Source organism: Vicugna pacos, chromosome 16 (genome assembly GCF_048564905.1).
Source record: "Vicugna pacos chromosome 16, VicPac4, whole genome shotgun sequence".
Classification (NCBI taxonomy): domain Eukaryota; kingdom Metazoa; phylum Chordata; class Mammalia; order Artiodactyla; family Camelidae; genus Vicugna; species Vicugna pacos.
This window is the reverse complement of record NC_133002.1, coordinates 52,668,691-52,690,223: the sequence shown is the minus strand read 5'-3', so window position 1 is coordinate 52,690,223 and position 21,533 is coordinate 52,668,691. Positions and strand designations below refer to the sequence as shown.

General features: G+C 44.3%; 1 protein-coding gene across 2 annotated transcripts in view; it reads left to right on the top strand.

Moving 5' to 3' along the window:
- Window positions 1-21,533, top strand: part of RGS9 (regulator of G protein signaling 9) — an 88,005-nt gene that overhangs the window by 4,220 nt on the left and 62,252 nt on the right. The window lies entirely within an intron of this gene.

Below are 21,533 nucleotides of genomic sequence, written 5' to 3'. Positions count from 1 at the left end.
CCCTCTCTCAGGATTGTGGTCCTGCTGCAAATGCTGGTTTAGCAACAGATCAAAATAGGAAACCCCAGCCCTCGGCGTTGACTTAGGATGTGGTCTGTCCCACACTGCTTCCTTTGTTGGGAAGGTGGGAGCTTTCCAGCTTCAGGAGCTGGCGGAATGGAGGGGGTTGGGTAAGGTTTCTCCAGTTCAGGGCTCCCTTGCACGATGCTTCCCCTCCAAGGAAGCCAGGTCCGTATGCACCTCCCTCTCTGCCTGCCCATACCATAAGCTCCCTTCAAAGTCCACTTCCTCCAGGAAGCATTCCTTGACTGTCCAGAAGATCTCTGCTTCCTTCGGGCTCCTGTGTAGTTTGGATCTGTGCAGTCCACCTGGGACACGCATTATCCTGTGCTGTGTTAATCTCTACCTGTCTACATACTTTACTGTCTCAGCATCCGGAGAACAAAGATTGTGTTGTTTACTGGTAGCAGTTGTAGAATTGGACCCACAAGAAGCATTCAATTAAATCTCTCTTTTTGGATTGGGTTGTCTTTGAGTGTTTGAGTGTTTCTTCCATAGTCTTGTTCATTGATCCCTAAAGGACATGATGTGACAATAACTTCTGGCACTGGCACTCCCACCCCAGCTGTCACTGTTCCTCTATTCCCTTAGAGATGACATAACAATATTTTCATTTGACCTTCACAACTACTTTTTTAAATAGATGGAGTGGATATTACATTTGCCCAACCCAGTGGATGAAAATACTGGGGTTCAGAGAGGTTAAATGACTGGCCTAGGGCCACACAGCAGACCTAGAAAGTGTCCCTGAGGCTGGGAAGACCAGTGTCCCATTCAGGCCACAGATACCTTCATGCCTGTGAAAGGACTTTGTGAACTAAGGGTTTCTACAGTGTTACATAGAATTAGACAAACTGTGGGAAAATAGCCAGATTGAAGCAGTGGAATTAATAGGAAGAAGTTGGTTTGGATGGCTCTGGATTTGGTTGGCAGGAGTCAGGGCATTGGGTGCATCTGAGGGGCCCTCTGGGTAGAAGTGGCTGTGAGGAGGGCGGGAAGGCCTGGGGCACCCGGCGAGGAGAGACCTTTGTTCCGACTGTGGCTGCCTGCACACACCCTGCTATTTCTTGCCCTGTCCCTCTGCTTATGCTGTGCCCTCAACCCTGGCTCCCTTTCCTCACTGCCCAGAGCTTGGGCTGTATTTCTGGTCGTCCCCTAGCCATTTCTGTGTGCGCGGTCCAGCCACAGGGTGCAAACTCAAGTCTTCCTCTTCCAAAACAGGCTGCTGCTTTTGTGTTTCCTGCGTTGAACACTGATGCCACCATTTGCTTGACAGGGAGGCTGGAAACCTGGCCCTCACGTTCTTGTCCCCTCACCAAAGCATATCCCGTCGCCAAGGACAAGCGTCCCGGCCTCCAGTGCTCCCAGTCTCCGTCCTCTCTTGTCCTCACTGCTACTGCCTGAACTGTCACCATCACTAGCTCTCTGGGTTCCTACGTCTGAATGCTCTTCTCTTTGTCACCTTCTGTTACCTTCTGAAACGAGGCAAGCGACGACGGCATTCCTCCCTGCCAGCTTCCACTTGCCTGTCGTGAAGGGGTGACTTGTGTCTCCCCGCCCCCCCCCCCATTCATGTGCTGAAGCCCTCACCCCCAGCATCTCAGACTGGGACTGCAGTCCGAGATTGTCTTAGTCTGTTCAGGCTGCCGTAACAGGGTACTGACCCGCTGGGTGGCTTCAACAAAAGAAATTTTTCTCACAATTCTGGAAGCTGGGAAGTTCAAGGTCAAGATGCCAGCAAGGTCAGTTTCATTCTGAGGCATCTCTGTGTCCTCACAGGACCCCTTTGAGGATTCCCAGGAAGAGAGGGAGAGAGCAGACTCTCTGGTGTCTCTTCTTATAAGCATTAATCCTCTCAGATCAAGGCCCCATCCTTATGGCCTCATTTAACCTTAATTACTTCCTCGGGGCCCCACCTCTAAGTACAGTCACGTTGGGTGTTAGGGCTTCAATGTATGAATTTGGGGAAGACACAAACAGGAAGTCCTTAACAGAGATAAAGCCTTTCAAAAGATGATTAGGGTGAAATGATGCCATTAGGTTGGGCCCTACACCAATCTGACTCGTGTCCTTATGAGAAGAGATTAAGACACACAAAGAAACACCAGGGGCATGTGGGCAGAGGGATGGCCATCCGCACACCAAGGGGAGAGGCCTCAGGAGAAACCAGCCCTGCTGGCGCCCTAATCTTGGACCTGTGAGAAAATAAATTTCTGATGTCTAAGCCACCAGCCTGTGCTATTTTGTTATGGCAGCTGGAGCAAACTAATACGCCTATGGAATGACATTCGAGGCCAGTTGGGTCCTAAGTCTCTCTTTGCTCTTCTTGTGCACATAAGCATTTTTAATCCTCTCACGCCTTTGCATGTGTTAGCTCTTCATTCTGAAATGCCCCTTTCCTCTGTGGCAGAGGCAAAAAAACCTCTCACAATATTCTGTGTGTTGTCGCAGAATGAATAGGCTCCAAGCAGAAGTGATGTGTGTGCCTTCCAGGCTGAAAGCACTGAAAGGCATGTGTGAATGCTCCACATTTTGGTGCCTTCCCTGCGTATTGATTATGAAGGCATGTGATGGAAGGAGGGACCACGGATGGCAGCAGCCTGCATCCCTGAAGCCTGACATTGAGGGTGTGCCCCAGACACTGCCCACTTGAACTAGCATTTGCATAAGAGAAATAAATCTTTGTTGTGTTAAACCTTTTGTTATGGCAGCATAACCCAGCCTGTCCTGACTAATACACTCTCATGTTCTACTGGTTAAATTCTTTATCTTATAAGTTCCAGTTTAAATGCTACTTCTTAAAAGCCTTCTAGAGCCGACCCACCTCCAGTTAAATGAATCTCTTTCCTTTGCACATCCACAGTATGTGTAACTTATATCAGTTTGTCACTTAATGCTTAGTATTACAGTTAGTTATGCACGAGTAGAATCAGTGACACAGAATGATTAAGAGTATGAATTCGGGAACCAGACTGACTAGGTTCACATCTCAGCCCTGCCATTTATTAGAGAGGGACTTTTGATGAGTTACTTAATCTTTTTTTTTTATTTTTCAGTTTTATTAGGTAAAATTGATACAGTTTGACTGCACATTTACAATATATTGCATGTAAATACATATATACAATATACTGCACATGTATTTTTTAAATTTACTTATGTGTACTGTTCATTGTGTCTAAGAACAGTTTAGATCTGTAGTTTTGAGTTACTTAATCTTCCAGGACCTTGATTCATATTTGTTTTTCTAGGACCTGGCAGAGTGCCTGTTACAATAATTAATTGTTCAGTAGTACCTGCAGGCCAGCCTCCTTCTGTTTTGTCTTGCAGATTGAAGCATCAGTAAAAGACATGGAGAATCAGAGATGGGGGTCAAAGTGCAAAGCCAGAGGGTCCTATAATCAGGGGCCCTTGCTCCTGTGGCTCAGACCAGGCATGAAACAAGACTGTAGTTTTCTCCTAGAAACTGGAGGGATAGGACTCGGAGGGAGGAATCTGATCTGACTTCTTAAAACCACTTTCCGTGAGGTCATCATTTTTATGTGTGTGTCAAGATGGTTTATGATTTTATTTTTTTCTACTAATGTGATGACTTACTTTGATTTTAGAATATTGAATCCCTCTTGCATTCCTGGAATAAACCCTAGCTGAATGCTTGATTCCATTTGCTAATAATTTATTTAGGGTTTTGCTTCTATATTCATGAGTAAAGGTTTTTTCCCCTCTTCTGACACCAACCAATTCTTCAGTCCTTTGACCAACTGGGTGTCTAACAATTCAACTTAATTTTGACGCTGTTGACTGAAAAAAGCCCACAACCTAAAAGTTGCAAGTTATGTTTTATCTGGGGGCCTTACTGAGGCCTACGACCTGGGCCATGGCCTGGAAGACGGCCTTTCAGGTAGTTCTGAGGGATTGTTCCAAAGAGATGAGGATGAGTCAGGATGTATAGGAGTTTTTGCTGAAAAAACAAAAACCAAAAAACCCCACACAGAAAACCGTGTGGTCAGACATCAAAAGATTACTGCCAGTCACAAAAAACAGGTATGTCAAGTTGTAGACGTTAGTGCTTTTCTATGTATGGGAAGATGCAAGGGTCTGGGCTTATTGAAATTACTCCTTTGATGAGCATCTTAACTACCTGGGGCCAGCATCCTGTTTCTCTCCTTCCTGAATTCCCCTCAGGGCACCTCATCGCTGGCTGCAGTGGCTGATGGCTTGATGGTGGGCGGGCAACAACCTTTGTTTACTGAAATGGCATGCAACCTTTTTGTTGTTGTTGTTTTTTGCCACACTGACTACCTGGAGGTAGGTTTAAGGGCTCAGTCTCACAAGACCACCCCCACTTCAGACACCAGTCCCAAGTCTAGGTCAAGTACTTCTGGCCAACTGGCTATAAATTGGGGGCTTCCACGTACCCCGCCCCCCCCACATTTTTCCATAATTTTCCAATTCACAGAATTCAGCAAAGCGCTTTACTTACTATTACCAGTTTATTACAAAAACCTCAGTTCAGTAATAGGCAAATGGAAGAGAGACACAGAGCAAGATATGGGGCTGGGGGTGTGCTGGGAGCTTCCATACTCTCTCCAGGCAAGTCAGCCTCCCAGAACCTTGTGCTCACCAACCCAGAAGCTCTCTGAACCCTGTCATTTAGGGGGTTTTATGGCGGTCTCCTTATGTAGACATGACTGACTGTGTCATTGGCCACTGGTGATTAGTTCAATCTCCATCCCTTTCCCCTCCCTAGAGTTTGGAGGTTGGGGCTGGAAGTTCCAGTCCTCTAATCAAGCCTCTTTCTTTCTGATGACCAGCCCTAAGGGCCTCCAGTCACCAGTCATCTCAACAGCATACAAAGGACACTCCTGTTGTCCTGAACTCCCGAGGGATTCAGAGCTGGGCGCCAAGACAAAGGCCAAATATTTATTTATTTTTTTATTATATCATGACTTGAGAGAGTGGCTAGTAATTTTTCCTCCTTGTACTATCCCAGTCCAATTTTCTATCAAGGTTACGTTGGCCACATACTCTTTTTCTATTCCCGGGAAGCGTTTGTGAAAGATCGGTATTACTTGAATATTTGCAAGAATTAACTGGTGAAACCATCCAGGCTTAGCGTTTTCTTTGTGGGAAGTTCTTGAGTAACAGATGCAATTTAGTTAGATGTTATTAGATGTTAGATACTCAATTTTTCATTTTCTTTGGTGGGCTTTGGGAAGTTGCATTTTTCAAGAAATTTTCCCATTTCATCGAAAATGTCAAACTCCTTGTATAAAGTTAAAGAAATAATATTTGTTTACTAATCCTTTTAATGTCTGTAGGGTCTGTAGTGACACCCTTTTTCATTTCTAATAGTGGGAATCTGTGTTTTCTCTTTTGTTTTCATTGGACAGTATTGTTTACCAATTAAAGACATTTTCAAAGAACCAACTTTTGATTTTGTTGATTTCTCTCTACTGTATGTTTGTGTCCTACCTCACTGTTTATAATCTTGTTCACTTCCTTCTATTTTCCTTATATTTAATTTGCTATTCTTTAGTAAGTTTTCTAGATAGAAGACTATATCACTGATTTTCAGCCTTTCCATTTTTCTAATATGTACATTTTTAAGGTTATAAATTTCCCTCTATGCACCCCATTATCTGCATATTGTGAGTTTTTATAAGTTATGTCTTTATTATCATTCAGTTCAAAATATCTGTTTGAACTTTTTCTTTAATTTATGGTTTATTTAGAAACATATTTTAAAATTTCCAGGGGATGAATATAATCTTTTTATTATTCATTTCTAAGCTTAATTCCATTGTGGTCAAATAACATTCTCTGAAAGATTTCAACGTTTTGCAATGTGTTGAGGCTTTCCTTATAATCCACATGTGGTCAATTCTGGTAGCTGTTTCCACTTAAGAATGTAAATTCTGTGATTGTTGGGTACAGAATTCTCTGTGTAACAACCAGGTCACGTTTGTTAACTGTGTGTTTCTTCTTCTGTATCCTTGCTGGTCTGTCGGCTGCTTGTGGTATAAACTATCGAGGAAGATGTGTCATTAGTCTTTCACTGTGGTTGTGGGTGTCTCTTTCTCTGAGTTGCTTAATTTTTGCCTTATGTATTTTGAAGTTATGTCATTGAGTACGTACTGATTTGTGACTTAATGTCTTCTTGTTGGATTGACCCATGATGATATTTCTTTATGTCTAGTAACGGTTCTTGCCGTGAAGTCTTACTTGATACTGTATAGATACACCTGATTTCTTCTTGCTAGGGTGTGTATAGTCTGTCTTTTCTCATCCTTTAATCATTCTGTCTCCATATATTTAGATAGTCTCTTTTGGAAGTTACATAGAGTTTTATTTTTTTCCCCTTTATCCCATCTGACAGTCTTTTTCTTGGATTATTTAGTCCCTTTCACATGTGAAATAATTGGCGGGTCTTGTTAAGGCACAAAAAATACTATAGTGTAAAATAACTTGTTGAGTAGTTAAGCAAAGACCAAGTAATTCCGGTTTGGTTGGGTCCTGTCAGGGAGGCTTTAAGAGCACACATTAAAAAAAATTTTATTTATTACTGTGTTATTTAATTAGGGGGAAGGTAACTGAGTTTATTTATTTTGGGGGGAGGTACTGGGGATTGAACCCAGGACCTCATGCGTGCTAAGCATGCACTCTACCACTTGAGCTATACCCTCACCTCTAAGAGCACACATTCTTGAGGGCACTGGCTTCAAATCTGCCCACGTATCCACAAATAGGGGGAGGCGCCATCACCTTAAAAAAGGCGAGGACAGGTGACATCCCAGGGATTGGCCGTAGTCCCTGACCTCCTTCTATCCTGGCATGATCTGGAGTCCAGAGCTGCTAGGCAGACTTGGGAGTTCCAAGTCAGAGAAAGTCAAGCTCCGAGTCCAGGCTGCCATCTTCATCCCCTCCTCTTGCAAAAGAGAAGGGTACTGGGGAAAACCACAGATGGAGTAAAAGAAGGTCACGGTCAGTGCCAAGCACTCCAGCTTGAGAGTCAGAGAAGCAGTCATTGCACTGATGGTCCGAGATGAACCATTATTAATAAAAAAGCTTTCTGGGTCAGACAGTGAGATGGTGAGCTGGAGACAAGTTCCCTGTACCCTGGGCTGGGGTTAGATCCACAGAATGGTCCAAGCCTCCCGATAGGAGAGCAGTCCTCCAACAACAGCCATTAGGCGGGGACACATGACTGAGAGCAGACAAGAAGGGTGTCCAGAGACCGGGACGAGGACAGTGTGATTGACAGCAGCATGGCCATGGTCAGGCCACTGACCTGGTCCACGTCGCCACCTCTTCCTCAGTGAAGTGGAAGGTTGGAGTGGGTGACCTCGAAGTTCCCTTTCAGCTCCTGCACTTCCAGGAAAAATGTCTGGGGACAGCTGAGTCAGAGTGTCAGCTGCTGAGACACAAGTGGAAGTGGCCGCTAGTCTGGGAACAAAGAGCATGAGTTAGACTTGATTCAGACCCTCCCTGCATTTGCTTGTGTGGGCCCTTCGGCATGTTCCTTAACTTAGTTAGAGCCAGGGGGTCTTGAAATACTTGTTTCCAGTGGCTTGGGACACATTCTTGATGCCATGTGAGCCCCTTCTAGAAGAAACAGTTTCTTGTCCATGCATAGACTGACTTGTAAATGGATAGGTTATGTTGGGCCTGTTAAGGAATCAGCACAGAACTGTAGTGAAAACTCTAGAAGAAAACACAGTATCTCCAAGGACATAAGGAGAAAGAAAATGAAGTCAGAATCGTTCATTAACGTCCAAGGGCAGTGAGCTGCAGGGCAAGCTCTGAGGGAGTCAATCAGTCCAGCCTGGCACAGACTGTTTTAGCATCTCTTCTCCCACCGCTGGGACTGGGTACGTTGCTCTAGCTTGGTGGTCTGAGGCCCCTGCTCCCAGGCCCCCAGCTCTCCACGGGCTCAATTGCCTGCTTCTCATCTGGTGCCCCTCATCACCCAGCATCTCCCCACAGCTCCCCCTGCACCTGCTGGGTGAGGTCCCCCAGGACTCTGGCATCCTCTGGCGGAATGGTCAGAACCGCCACAGCGTCAGCAGTGCCGGTACCTGCTCTTCTCTGTAAACGTCTGGACTCAGCTGTTCATGACACAGCTCTTGGACTCTGCTCAAAATCCCAAGGGCTGTTGACATCATTTGGCATGAGCACTTCCTAAAGTGCTGATGCACACTCTCTTGGTTGGTGTTATATTTTCTTGCCTGCATTTCTGCCCCCTTATCTTCTTCTTTTTCCACCTTCTCTATCCTAGGTCCCTCTTGCTTGGGTGGAGCAGGGGGCTCTTAAGTTCTTGGATCTTTTTTGTCACAGATGAATTCTAATGAGCGTAGACCCCAAAAGCTCTTCAAACTCCTGGTGATTCTTTAGGGCCACTCCAAGTATGATAAATTATTTCCAATGTAGATAAACGACAACTGTTGTTGCAAGCATATAAAATATACACAGAGCCAGTCACCACTCGGATTTATAATTAGAATTGGAGGAGCCACCAAACTGATGATAGTTGTAATATCTCAACAATGGATAAATTGGATAAACGTGATTTTGACTACGTGTCCTACGGAATTGAAAGGTACTATTTGATTAGAAAACCATGTGCAATTAGTCTTAACATCAAGTACAATGTCTCAGAGGAGAGGAGATTATTAAATAGGTTAATACAGATCCTGGTTCTTGGATGAGTTCAATGCATGTTGAAGGAGGTCACTACAAGGATGTGACTGACTGATCCTTGACCTGGACCTGGGCAGTCGGAGGCTCCTCAACCCCTCCCTTGTCCTTGGAATGTTCGATCTGCTCATGGTTCCCACAGTAGGAGCTGTTTTCAAGGACTCAACTTTGAGAGAGTAATGTGTTGTTAAGACCATCTGGAGTCTCGGATGCTTAACCAACAATGGGGCCAGCCGATGTTTAAATTTTAGAAAGAGATCAGATGAAATCAGTCATCATAGAAGGTACCCAAGGGACTGTCTGTGAAGACCCCAAATGCCAACTTGGTGACCCAGGTGCCACTTCAGGGAGGCAGAGTTGCATGGGAGCTGTGAACAGAAAAGCTTAAACCAAGTCAATTATGTCGTACTCTCGCTTGAGAAGGAATATGAGGAGAGCACCTCTGAAATAGATGTTCGAAGGGACCAAATAACTTATCTTGCCTCTGGCACCATGAGAGAGAGTGCTTTTTACCCATGAACATGAATATCTAGCCAACTCGACAGGTACACCTGTAGAGTGAAGACACCCGATGCTATTAAACTGGGATATCATCCCCTTGCTCTGATTCCATGCTATGTCCCTCCAGTACAATATACTCGTAGTATATGAATCTGGACCCCATGTAGATCTTCCTGCAAGAAGGAGCATGCTGTTGGTGAATAAAATTATCCAGCTGATTGATGAGTATATTTTTCACTAGAAGGAATTAACTTACACTCCAGGTTTATACATCAGTGCCTTTTGAGTTTGGTTAGCATTAGTGTCTTCTGGAGCCTGGTTATCTTTATGAGAACTGTGTAGGTTTCTGGAGGCCCAGACACTGGAACAAGGACACTCCTAACGTATTGTCACATTACAGTTATTACACGTTACATTACAATTATTGTCTATCATCCTTAGGCAGGATTTGCTTGAAACTGCAATATACTAGTAAGTCACTATTAGTAACTTTAGTAACATACTAGTAAGTCACTTCAAAGCTCCCCTGGACAGAGGATTGTACCAAACATGTGAACCTACCTCATTAAGAGCTTCTGTTGTTACTTCAGTAACAAAGTCATCATGAATAATGTTGAAGACAATCCTTGTACTAAATTTTATTCCATAATGTTAGGGCAAGTTTCCAGTGAATGTCACTTCATGCATACGTCCAACATACTTAAATGATTCTTAGCTACATTCTGTTTTTGGAGAAAATGTTAATCATATTTTACTAAAATAAGCCCTTAATTTCCTAGGTTTGTCATTAAGAAGCCCTGAATTGTAGAATTTCCACTTGAAACAATTCACATTTTCCCCACTTATTTCTATTGTTTTATAAATAATAATATATTGATATTTGCTTAGTAATATTAAGATGTTATCTACTGTCCATGACGTATAGGAGGAAGGACAAGGAGGGTTCATTTCCCTTTCCGAATGTTACACAGCTTGTAGTGCTTGATTATTTATGGACCGTTTTCTCGAACGTCTGTAAAACTGAAACTATCCTTACTGAAATCCAGTCAGATGATTTTTCAAAAAGTAGTTCTGAAATATCTTTTGAGAAGTGAGAGTGCCTCTTGAGGAGGTCTGTGCTCAGGTGAATGATTTATGTCAGCGTCTCCCAAAAATGTGTGTCTGGGAAAAACCGCGTTGGAGAGACATTAATAGGGAGTAACTCAGAAGTTTCCATGGTCAAATGCTTGAGAAACACCAGGCTGAACAATGTTAGGCGAGTTCCATCACTGCAGGGCTTCTCAGAACAACTCAGTATTTTCTTACTCATTGTGCTAAGAGACCAAAATTCAAATCCTGAACTTACTCGTCCATCTTTTTATCCTCTCAGGGAAGAGCTTCTTTATAAATGTTCCCAACACAATCTTACAGTGTCAGAGAAGGTAAACCCGGTTCACTCAAGAACATAGCCATTGTGTGATCACACACAGTAGGATCGCATGGCAGATACCGTCCTCATTTTAAAATTGAGGACACTCGAGGTCAGAAAGTTTAGGCAGTTAGCGCCTGTGGCATGTGGTTGCCCTGGAAGGGAAAGAACCCAGGCCAGTCTTCTGCAAGGAATCTGATCACCAGAGTCCCCCTTCTCGGTCAGAGAACTCGAGTCTAAGTCTTGACACCCCACCTCCCATAGGGAGATCATTCTGACCCCCTTCCACCCCGGTACCTCCCGCCCTCCTTCCAAACCACACTCTACAAATTCCCCTGGTACCCAGTTCTCCTTCCAGGGCCCCATCGTTTGCCATAACTCCTCTCTCCCACATCTGGCCACAATGAAATCCTCATACCACAGTATTTTTGTTTTAGTTACTTGACTGTTTTTTCAAATCGGTTGTTCTCTCAGTTACACCAAAACAAGCCCTAAATTACGTATTGTGAAGTGGGGTTTTCACCATTTTATTTTCTGTGAGCCAGTTGTAACAAGGAAACAAATCCACAGCTCTGGATATTCGAGGGGCCGATCCCCGAGTCAGCACTTTGGGGACCGGACCCCGGTGCCGTGGCCTCAAGGTAGCCCCTCTGTGAAGCCTTTCTCCCGGCTCCTCCGAACTTCTGGAGCCCGAACCCCTCTCGAAAGGCTCGCACGGCCCGCTAGCAGAAAACACTGCCTCCAGCCGCCGCCCGCAAACTCTTCTTACAGGAGCGGGTGGGGCGGGGCCGGAAGTGGGCCGCTGGCGGAAGTCGGCTTCCCAGGAGCCTGCGCTTCTCTAGGGTTTTGGAGGTATCTGCGTCTCTATGGTCTGGACCTCTCTGGGTTCCGCGGCGGGAAGGAAAGAGGACGCTGGACACCGAAGGGTAGAGCGCGGGTCACTGTCTTTGGGACACATTCCTACCCTCTTGTGCCTGTGTGCATTTGTCAGCACTGTTAGCAGAGAGTCGGAAATTGCCTTCATTACGATTTTTAAAAATGGAGAACAGGGACAAGAGAGGCTACTCCCAAACACCTCAACAGTTTTCTAGCCCTTTCTTTTTCTTTCTTTCTTTTGTTGTTTTTTTTTTAAAGGTGTAGACGCACATACATTTTTTTTATTGACGTGCAGTCCAGCGTTAATGCGATAACAGCTGTAATGACCGTAAATAATTGAAAAAAAAAAAGGTTTACATTTGAAATACTTTTTGAGCTTGAACCCCAGCCTGGGGCTGGACCTGCAGGGTCTTGTCCTTTCTCACAGGCGCAGCCTTCCTGTTCCCTAACAACGCAGGGATGACTGGGCACACCTGTCCTTCCCCTCACCCCAGGGTCCCCAACTGGCTCATCTATTGATTCAGAGGTTCATGTTAATAACTTTTATATAGTAATTCTCTTACATGGATTTTCTGCTCTAAAAAGAGAAAGGGAAAACTATGCAAATATAAATACAGAATCGAATACAATTAGAATTTTTAGGTTTAAAAAAACGTAATAGCATTCAACACAAATAAAGATGTGGTGAAATCAGTTCATTCTGGGTGAACAGAATGTAAATCTGCAGTCCTGTTGAAAAACTCCTTGGTGTTCTATGTCAGAAGGCGTTGAATGTGTTTAGGCTCTGACCCATGAGATAACCATCTGTGGAAAATTCATCCCAAGCAAATAATCCAAGAGAGGAGAAGCTGCATTTGTGAAGTGATTCTACAATGGACAGCTGTTGATTTTGCTTGCCCAGTGTCCAGTTTTCTTTTTTTCTGGTTTTAACATCATGATTTTTCTGTGGGAAACCAGCTAGCTCTCAGTCTACGTCAACCTGGGTCTGGCCAGTTGGACTATCCCAGCATGGCGTGGAGGTAAGGTGTCAAGGCAGAGGCCAGGATGCCTGGGTCCCAGTCCTGGCTCAGCTGCCTAATAGGGGCATGTACGTGAGCTTGTTATTTATCCTCTTCACTCATTTGTTGAATGGGGGTATTAATAATAGACATCTACTCCTAGAGTCATAGCGAGGATGACGTGAGTGAAGCAAGTATACTAATGCCTGTGACGTGCAACCTCTATCATTTCCAACCTCCGCACCTCTGAGCAGGCTCTTATCACCTTTCTTTTCTTTCCTTTTCTTTTTGCCTTCCACATACTCCAGCATCATCCTCTGAACTATCCCAGAATTATATTTTATATCTTTCCTTCCTGCTGGGAACACCCTCAAGGCAGGACCATGTCTTATTCACCTTTATGCCATGGGTGCTTAACACAGTTCCTACCCCAGAAACGGTACTCAATAAAGGTTTATTTTATTGTATTAATATTGTTTTTTGATGAAGTATAGTTGATTTGCAATGTTCTGTTAGTTTCTGGTGTATAGCATAGTGATTCAGTTATACATTAAGATACATTGTTTTTCATATACTTTTTCATTATAGGTTATTACAAGAAACTGAATGTAGTTGCCTGTGCTATACAGTAGGACTTGTGTATCTATTTTATATATAGTAGTTTGTAACTGCTAATCTCCAACTCCTAATTAATCCCCCTTCCCTCCTTTGATAACCATCAGTTTGTTTTCTATGTCTGTGAGTCTGTTTGTGTTTCATAAATAAGTTGATTTGTGTCATTTTTTAAGATTCCACATATAAGTGATATCATATGGTATTTGTCTTTCTCTTTCTGGTTTCACTTAGTATGAGAATCTCTAGGTCCATCCATGTTACTGCAAATGGCATTATTTCATTCTTTTTTATGGCTGAGTAGTATTCCATTGTATATATGTGTGTGTGTGTATACACACATATATATATGTTTGTATGTATATATGTGTGTGTGTGTGTGTGTGTGTGTGTATGTATACATATATATACACCACATCTTCTTTAGCTAGTCATCTGTCAGTGGACATTTAGGTTGTGTCCATGTCTTAGCTATTGTAAATAGTGCTGTGATGAACATTAGGGTGCATGTATCTTTTCCAAAAGTTTAAAAAATTATACTTATTTATTTTTTAAATTATTTTTTGGGGGAAGGTGATTACCTTTACTCATCTGTTTATTTAATGGAGGTACTGGGGCTTGAACCTAGGACCTTGTGCATCCTAGGCATGCACTCTGCCACTGAACTATACCCTCCCCTCATGTATCTTTTCAAATTAGAGTTTTCTCCAGATATATGCCCAAGAATGGGATTGCTGGATCATATGTTAACTCCAGTCTTAGTTTCTTAAGGAATCTCCATACTATTTTCCATAGTGGCTGCACCAAATTATATTCCTATCAACAGTGTAGGAGGGTTCCCTTTTCTCCGCACCTTCTTCAGCATTTATTGCTTGCAGATTTTTAAATGATGGCCATTCTGACTGGTGTGAGGTGATAGCTCATTGTAGTTTTGATTTGCGTTTCTCTGATAGTTAGCGATTTGCTCAGTAAAGATTTGTTGAACAAAATTGAATATTCTTTAACACAGTACAGAGAAAGTTGTAACATTTAATGAGAATGTAGTGAATCCTAGAGGGATAAACAGAAGGAGGGAAATGGTGAAAAACATATGATGCTAGAACAATTTTCTTACCAAAAATGGTGTGATTCCTGGGGATTGCAGATTCCATTCTTCCTGACACTGGACTTTCTCTCAGATAGTGGGCATGTGAGTCCCAGCAATAGACTGGTACCTAAGGCTGACTTTCTGAATTACTGCTTCCGTTTTCTGCCTTGGAACCCATTTCTTCCCTTGGGGATTGGCAGGAGAGATGACCGTGGCCTTCAAAAAAAATCAAATATACCCTTGAGACACCAGATGCCTCCCTGCAAGCTCAATGTTCATGTGTTAAAACTCATAATACGATGCAAAGTGGAGCATGGGCTTAAGAGGGCAGGCTTCAGCAGGTGCATGGGAGAGGTGGATCAGGCCAACCAGAAAACCCTTTCCAATGATTGCCTCACCTTCGGTGGTGACGCTGGATGAGTGAGAACAGCATCCATGTCTCTGCCATACGAGACTCCCTTGGAGCCACACGCACCTGAGACTTAATGATTCTTATGGTTGGAAGAGACGGGCAGGAGTATTTAGTTTTCCATCCAGTGTAGTGCAGATCTCAACTACAACATGTTGGACCGTCATAGCCACTTAAGCTATGAACATTCTAATGACTCCCACTTCCCTGGTCCATGAGATAACCTATTTAGTTTATTGAACTGTTGTAATTGCTAGAAAGTGCTTCCACTGAATCTTTCTGTAATGATGCCCCAATTCAAGTTTTGCTCATCCTCAGCAGTCTTTGGTGCCCCAACATGAATCCAGCAGGTATAGAAGCGCCTCCAGCTCCCATCCGGCGATGTCACGTTAATAGGAGTGTTGACACCACAGAAGCTGGCAATGCCGCAATCAAATCTACCCCCTGCCAAAGCCAAAACCAGAACCCAGAAAAACCACTGCTCACCACTGGCTGACTGTATCCTTGGTGAAACTCATTGATTGGCGTGGGGGATGTAAGATACGCACCAATTATCTACCACCCAAATTTGTGTGTGGAAAAATGCCACGTGTGCGGCACAAACTCCGTGCAGGTGGAGTGAAGAGGAGGGAGGCATCCACAGAACAACTGGTGAGAGAAAAGACCTGAAGGTGAGAAAATCCACCACGTGCTCAGAAAAACCAAAGTCCAGGTCTGGCCGGAGAAGAGACTCCACGTTGAGGAGCAGTGAAACGACAGCTGAAAAATGAGGTTGGGCCAGACTATGAAAGAATGAATTCTATCAGGGAGGTGACCGGGAGCCACGGCAGAGTTTTAAGAAAGAGAGGGGGCATTATAGTAGCAAGACCTTGAGGAAATTATTTCTCTGAGCTTGCTCTTCAAAAAGTTGAGATATAATTCACATACCATAAAATTTACCCCTTTAAAGTGTACAATTCAGTCGTTTTAGTCTATTCACATGGTTGTGCAGCCATCAGCACTAATTCCAGAACATTTTCATAACCCCAAGAAGAATCTCCATGCTCATTAGCAGTCACTCCCTCCTCCCCTAAAGCTTTGTGCTTTTTACAAAACATCGAATTTGGTTGTCTGTAAAGTGGCTGGAATTTTGAACCCAGAAGGGCGGTCTACCAAACATAAAGAGGGAAAGGGAGAGAGCAGAATTAGCTTTTCCAAGGTTCAGGAGATGTCACCAGATACCTATCTATCTACCTACCTATCTATCTATCTATCTACCTACCTACCTACCTACCTACCTACCTATCTATCTACCTATCTATCCATTCTATCTATCTGTCTGTCTATCTCTGTATCTATCCATCCGTCCATCCATCACTCCCTCCCTCCCTCTCTCCCTCCCTCCCTCCATCCATCCTGTCTATCTATCTATCTAGAAAGAGAAGAGAGAGAGAGAGAAGAGAGAGAAAGCAATATTAAATCTACACATGGGAGCAAAGAGAAATAAGCGTGGGCAAAACAGATCTTCAAATGCAACATCCAGGTGAAATGGAAGCTATGGATATTGAAAGAAAATTCTTGCAGGGGTTAATGTTTTTATTTTCTTGGCATCTCCTTTGTCAGTCATCTTCCTGTACCCTTCCAGACATTGCCATTCCTGAGGACACCAAGGGAAAAGCAGAAGGGATCTTTGGAAAGCCTTAAGGAAGACACTTGCTCTCTGCTGCCCTCTGGGCTCTTCTCCAAGGACAGAGGTGGGGGCTGGAGGCCAGAGGAAGGGCTGGGAACCCGGGCTGTGAGCCTGAGCCACCCCATACAGTCAGGGGGAGCGTCTGAGTGTCAGTAGAGGACCCTCTGCTGGTGGGCTTTGGGTTTTAAAATCCTTCGCTGATGGGCGTTTGACAAAAGAAGGGGTCTTCACAAGGACTAGTCCAGATGGGGTGCACCAGCTAATACGTTTTCTTGGGGGTCTCCTCTCCTGAAGCAGGTACCTCTTGCCCCTCACCCCCGCCCATCCCTGATCACATGATTACATGTGGTAGGAACAATTGGGGTGTGTGATGGTAGTGCTCAGCTTTTTGGAATGCCCCGTGGAATCCCATTTCAGGGTGGCTGATCTAAGTCCAGAAGGGCCTCGATTTGTAGGGAGCGCTAAAGCCTTTGGGTTGATTGAGCTTTTTATTCTACTTAGACTATTAAAGTCATGTGACTCTAAAATTGGAGGGGAATTTTGAATTCATCAAATCTGATTCTTATTAGTACTGAGAAAACAGAGAATCAGAGAGATTGGGTAACTTGATCAAAGTCATCTCTCCCACTAATTCAGAGTGACAGAAACTAGGTCAGTGGTTACCCGGGGGCAGCCGGGAGAGGGGTCACATAGGACACGAGGAAACTTTTGGGGATAACGGATACGTTCCCCATCTTGATCGTGGGTGTAGTTTCACGGGGGTATACATAAACCGAAACCCTTCAAATTGTACACTTTAAATACGTGCAGTCAAGTGTATGTCAGTTAAAGCTCAGCGAAGCTGTTAAAAAAAGTCACGCATCCGGTGAGAGGCGGAGCGGGGAGCAGAACACACATCTTGTGCCTGGAGGCCTTCACACTTCCCCTTAACCCCGGCGCTGTCTTAAAACCAAAGCCTTTTTCAACTTATGAAAATGCCTTTTCCTATAATGTCATTTGTTTCCCCTTTCTCAAATTAAAAAAATTTAAGTTGGAGTATGGTTGCTATACAATGTTGTGTATGTTATACAGGTTTACAATATAGGGATTCACAATTTTTAGAAGTTATACTCTATTTATAGTTATTATAAAATGTTAGCTATATTCATCGTGTTGCTCAATATATCCTTGTAGCTTATTTTATACCTAATAGTTCTTACCCCTTACTCCTCTACCCCTATTTTGCCCCCTCCCCCTGCCCCCTCCCCACTGGTAACCACTAGTTCTTTATATCTGTGAGTCTGCTGCTTTCTTTTTTGTATATTGACTGGTTTATTGCATTTTTTAGATTCCACATACAAGTGATATTATACAGTATTTGTCTTTCTGTGTCTGACTTCTTTCACTTAGCATAATGCCCTCCCAGTCCATCCATGGTGCTGCAGCTGTCAAAATTTTGTTCTTTTTTATGGCTGAACAGTATTCCATTGTATATATAATACACCACATCTTCTTTATCCAGTCATCTGCTGATGGACACTTAGGTTGATTCCATATCTTGGCAATTGTAGATAATGCTGCTATGAGCCTTGGGGGAAATGTATCTTTTCACAGTAGTGTTTTTGGGTTTTTTGGATGTACACCCAGGAGTGGAGTTGCTGGGTCACATAAGAGTTCTGTTTTTAGTTTTTTCAGAAACCTCCATATTGTTCTCCATAGTGGCTGCACCAATTTTCATAATTATCATTTAAAAAAAACTCCATAGCTCTAAATTGTCTATAATGAAATATAATAACACCCTTAACAAACAAGTTGCAGATGCCATGTAACAATTCCAAGCTGACTCGGTCCACAGACCGACGTAAATGTGTCCGATGGAGTTGGGAAGAGGGTGGGGACAGAGGGAGGTGTGATTTTTTTGTTTTCCTGTGTTTTTCTCTGGCTGTGCTTTTGTGCAGAGTATCGCCTCTGGATGCATCCAATGAATCCAATTTAGGATAAAAAAGATAAGGATAGGATTTTTATTCTAGGAACATACTTGGTGGTGGTAGCTGGTAGCCCCCACTGGGCCAACACAGAGGAAGAGGCAGGAACCTTCCAGAAAAGTTCCAGCTCTTCTCTTTCTCCCTCTCTCCGGCATCAAGCAGTCAGGGCCCCACCAGGGGTGGCCAGCTTGAGGGTCTAAAATAGCTTTGTTGTAGAGAAAGTGAAAGTCATGGAGAAGAGGGTGTGTGCTCCACCCACACTCCCCTGTACTGCTGAGCTGGCGCTGACCAGTGGATGTGCAGAGAGATTCTGTCCAGCTGGGGTGCTCACTGAATGGAAATTAAGACCCTCCAGTTTCCCTACCAGAACGTGTTTTCATGAGCTATTGCCTCTCTCAGGGGAGCTAGCAAGAAACATTCATGCATAAGGTTTTTTTCTTCCCCCTCTATGTGGTTTTCCAGAATTGCAAATGTAATACACACTTGTAACAAATTAGAACAAGACAGAGTTAAACAAAATGCAACCAGGGAATAGAGCACAGGCAATGTCCCAGGGAGTCAGACAAGTTCCGTCTGAGTCAGGGAGACGTCTGTGCAGGTGTGGGAAGTGCTGTTACTGAGTTGCCCGAAGTGCTTACGGACACAGGATCAACCCTGAGACTTGTCCTCTGGGCTTTCACACTGTAAAACTGTAGAAGACATTTAACCCGTTGTGCTGTTCCTTCAAGGTTTGCCTCCCCCGTGTCCCTCCCACCTCCAGTCCTTTGCCCTTTTCCGCCTGGCTCTGTGCCCCAGGAGGCTGATCTTAACAGACTGCATCCCGAAGGCTCTATTGCCCTCTGGCTCCTATGAGGACTGACCGATGGGAACAGAGAGAGTCGGGGTTTTTATTCTCCTGACGTCCACTCTAGCAAAGGCTTCCAAGCTGACGACCCCTGCATGGCAGCCCCTCCACCAGGTCTTGGGCTCTCTATCCCTTTGGGCTTGGGTGGTGGCAGTGGCTTCCCATGGTTGCTATTCTCTGGGTACCCCCACATCCCTTAGTGGTTCCTTAATCCTGTCCCGCCTCTAAGAAGGCCTCTGCCTGGAAGCAGTCTGATATGTCCATCATATAGAAATGAACTGTTTAAGATTCTGTCTCCCCTCCCACAGGAGGGCACAAGGGCTGGGAGCATGATGTGTTAAACTTCGTCCCCTCAGCACTAAGCATAATGGACTGAACTAAATTGTTGAGTTAACTAGAAGTATTGGGACATTTTCCTGGGAGGTGACCTATGACCTGGGTTTGAAAGGGCCCTGCTTTGTAAATGCCCACATCAGTGTGCTCGGATGAGTGTCGAGGCCCAGGTAGATCGCACTGCATAGCATGTGGGGCAGTGTGACCCCAGTTTAGATCCCAAATCACACCTTTTTGTTGATGAAAAGGAAGACATGGATGACTTAGTGATGATGGGTGTCCACTTACCTGACTGAGTCATGGGAGGATCTCATTTTAGCACGACATCCCTCTGCCGTCTTGAAAGATAATACTTGCTTTTTTTTTTTGGTCAATCTTTTTTTATTGAGGTATAGTTTACAGACGATATCATGCTCTAATTTTAAGAGTACAATGCTTGGATGAGTTTTGACAAACTTAATTACCTGTGTGTGGCCATCACTCCCATCAAGATACAGAGCATCTCTATCAGTCCAGAAATTACTCTTCTGTGCCTTTTCATTGACTCTCTGACCCAAACTCTCCAAACTCCATCCCTCACCAAAACCACTGTGTGATCCCTGCCTACCTTCCTCTCCTCAATCTCCTGTCACCTTGTGTCCAACGAATTCCTTGATGCTACTCTCAAATCATGCGGATCCTGGCCTCTGTGCCTACTCTCGTGCTGTTCCCTGTGATGTGCTTGCATTTATCTATTTTTACCTGGCTAACTTCCCATCTTTCTTTAAGACTCCTCCTCCAGGAAGTCTCCCTGATCTTCTCTTCCACTTAGGCCGGATAAAATCCCTTCTACAAAGTCCTACCTTTCATTGACTAGATCTCCACCCTATATAGATTTTGTTTGGTAACATTTTGTGCAAGTATTCTTCTCTGCCTTTAACCTGTGAACTCCTTGAGGCAGGACAGGGTCCTATTCTGCTTTGAATTCCTGACTCCAGCACAATACCTGGCATACAATATGTTGGATGTTTAGATGAATAAGTGAATTAAATCATTCTTCTTAGGACACTACCACTAAACTTTTAACCCCACATTACACATTAGACCCTTCTGGTTACAAGAAAAAAAGACTCCGGGTATGTGGGAGGAGGACTCACAGAAACCCATGTGCCCTTGGAAAGACACGGAGCCCAGGTGAACCTTAGGGACCCCTCTGTCGGCCTCGGGCTCCTCTGCTGCTCTAGGCCTGTTTGTTGTGTTTGCTCCTCTTCTCCCATTGGCTTCCTCTGCTCGCCTTTGTCTCCGCTTCCTCCTAGCTTCCCCGTGCCCTCGGCCTCAGCCTCCGCTGTTCCTGACTTTATCTCTGTCTGGCTCAAGTCAGCCTTTGTGAAGATAATGACCTAACAAGTTCATCCAAGCTTCTCAGATCCCCTTCATGCCCACACTGGGGGCCACGGACTGGCTGGGAGCAGCGCCCCATAAAACAGAACTGCTTGGAGAGCAGAGCCTGACAGAATAAGGGGTGATGAGGAGAGTGGCAGGCATTCTGGAGGGCTCTCCTACCCCATTACTGAGCAAACTCCCTTGTCTTTTTGCCCATCTTTGCCCCTGAATAATTTTTCTCATCCTTAATCTTAGGAAAGCCACTTATCTCCTCTCTGCTTAAGTCTTATAGAATTAAGGAACGTCAAAGCCAGAAGCAGTCTCATAGCTCACCTGTTCTAATGTCTCCCAATGTGAGTTCTGTGTAACACCAGGCCCAGAAGATGCTCCATGAAAAAAAGTCAAGATATTCCAGCACTTAGAGGTCCGGGATCCTCTAAAGTGTGTGTAGTGCGGGGGGACATTGGTGGCTTTGAATCAGCAGTCCATGGAAAGACTCCAGAGGGGACCAGACATGAACCCCTTGAAATTGCTTGCAAACTTGAGTCAGCGTTATGTGGACGAGTGTGTGTGCACGTGTGTTTCCTGAGAGGGGATCCATCGCTTTTATCAGAATCCTACAGACCCCAAATATGGATAAAAACCACTGCTTTAAAGGGACTCAGTTGACTGTGCCTTACTGAGGCAAACCCCTCTGTTCTCTTCCAACATAA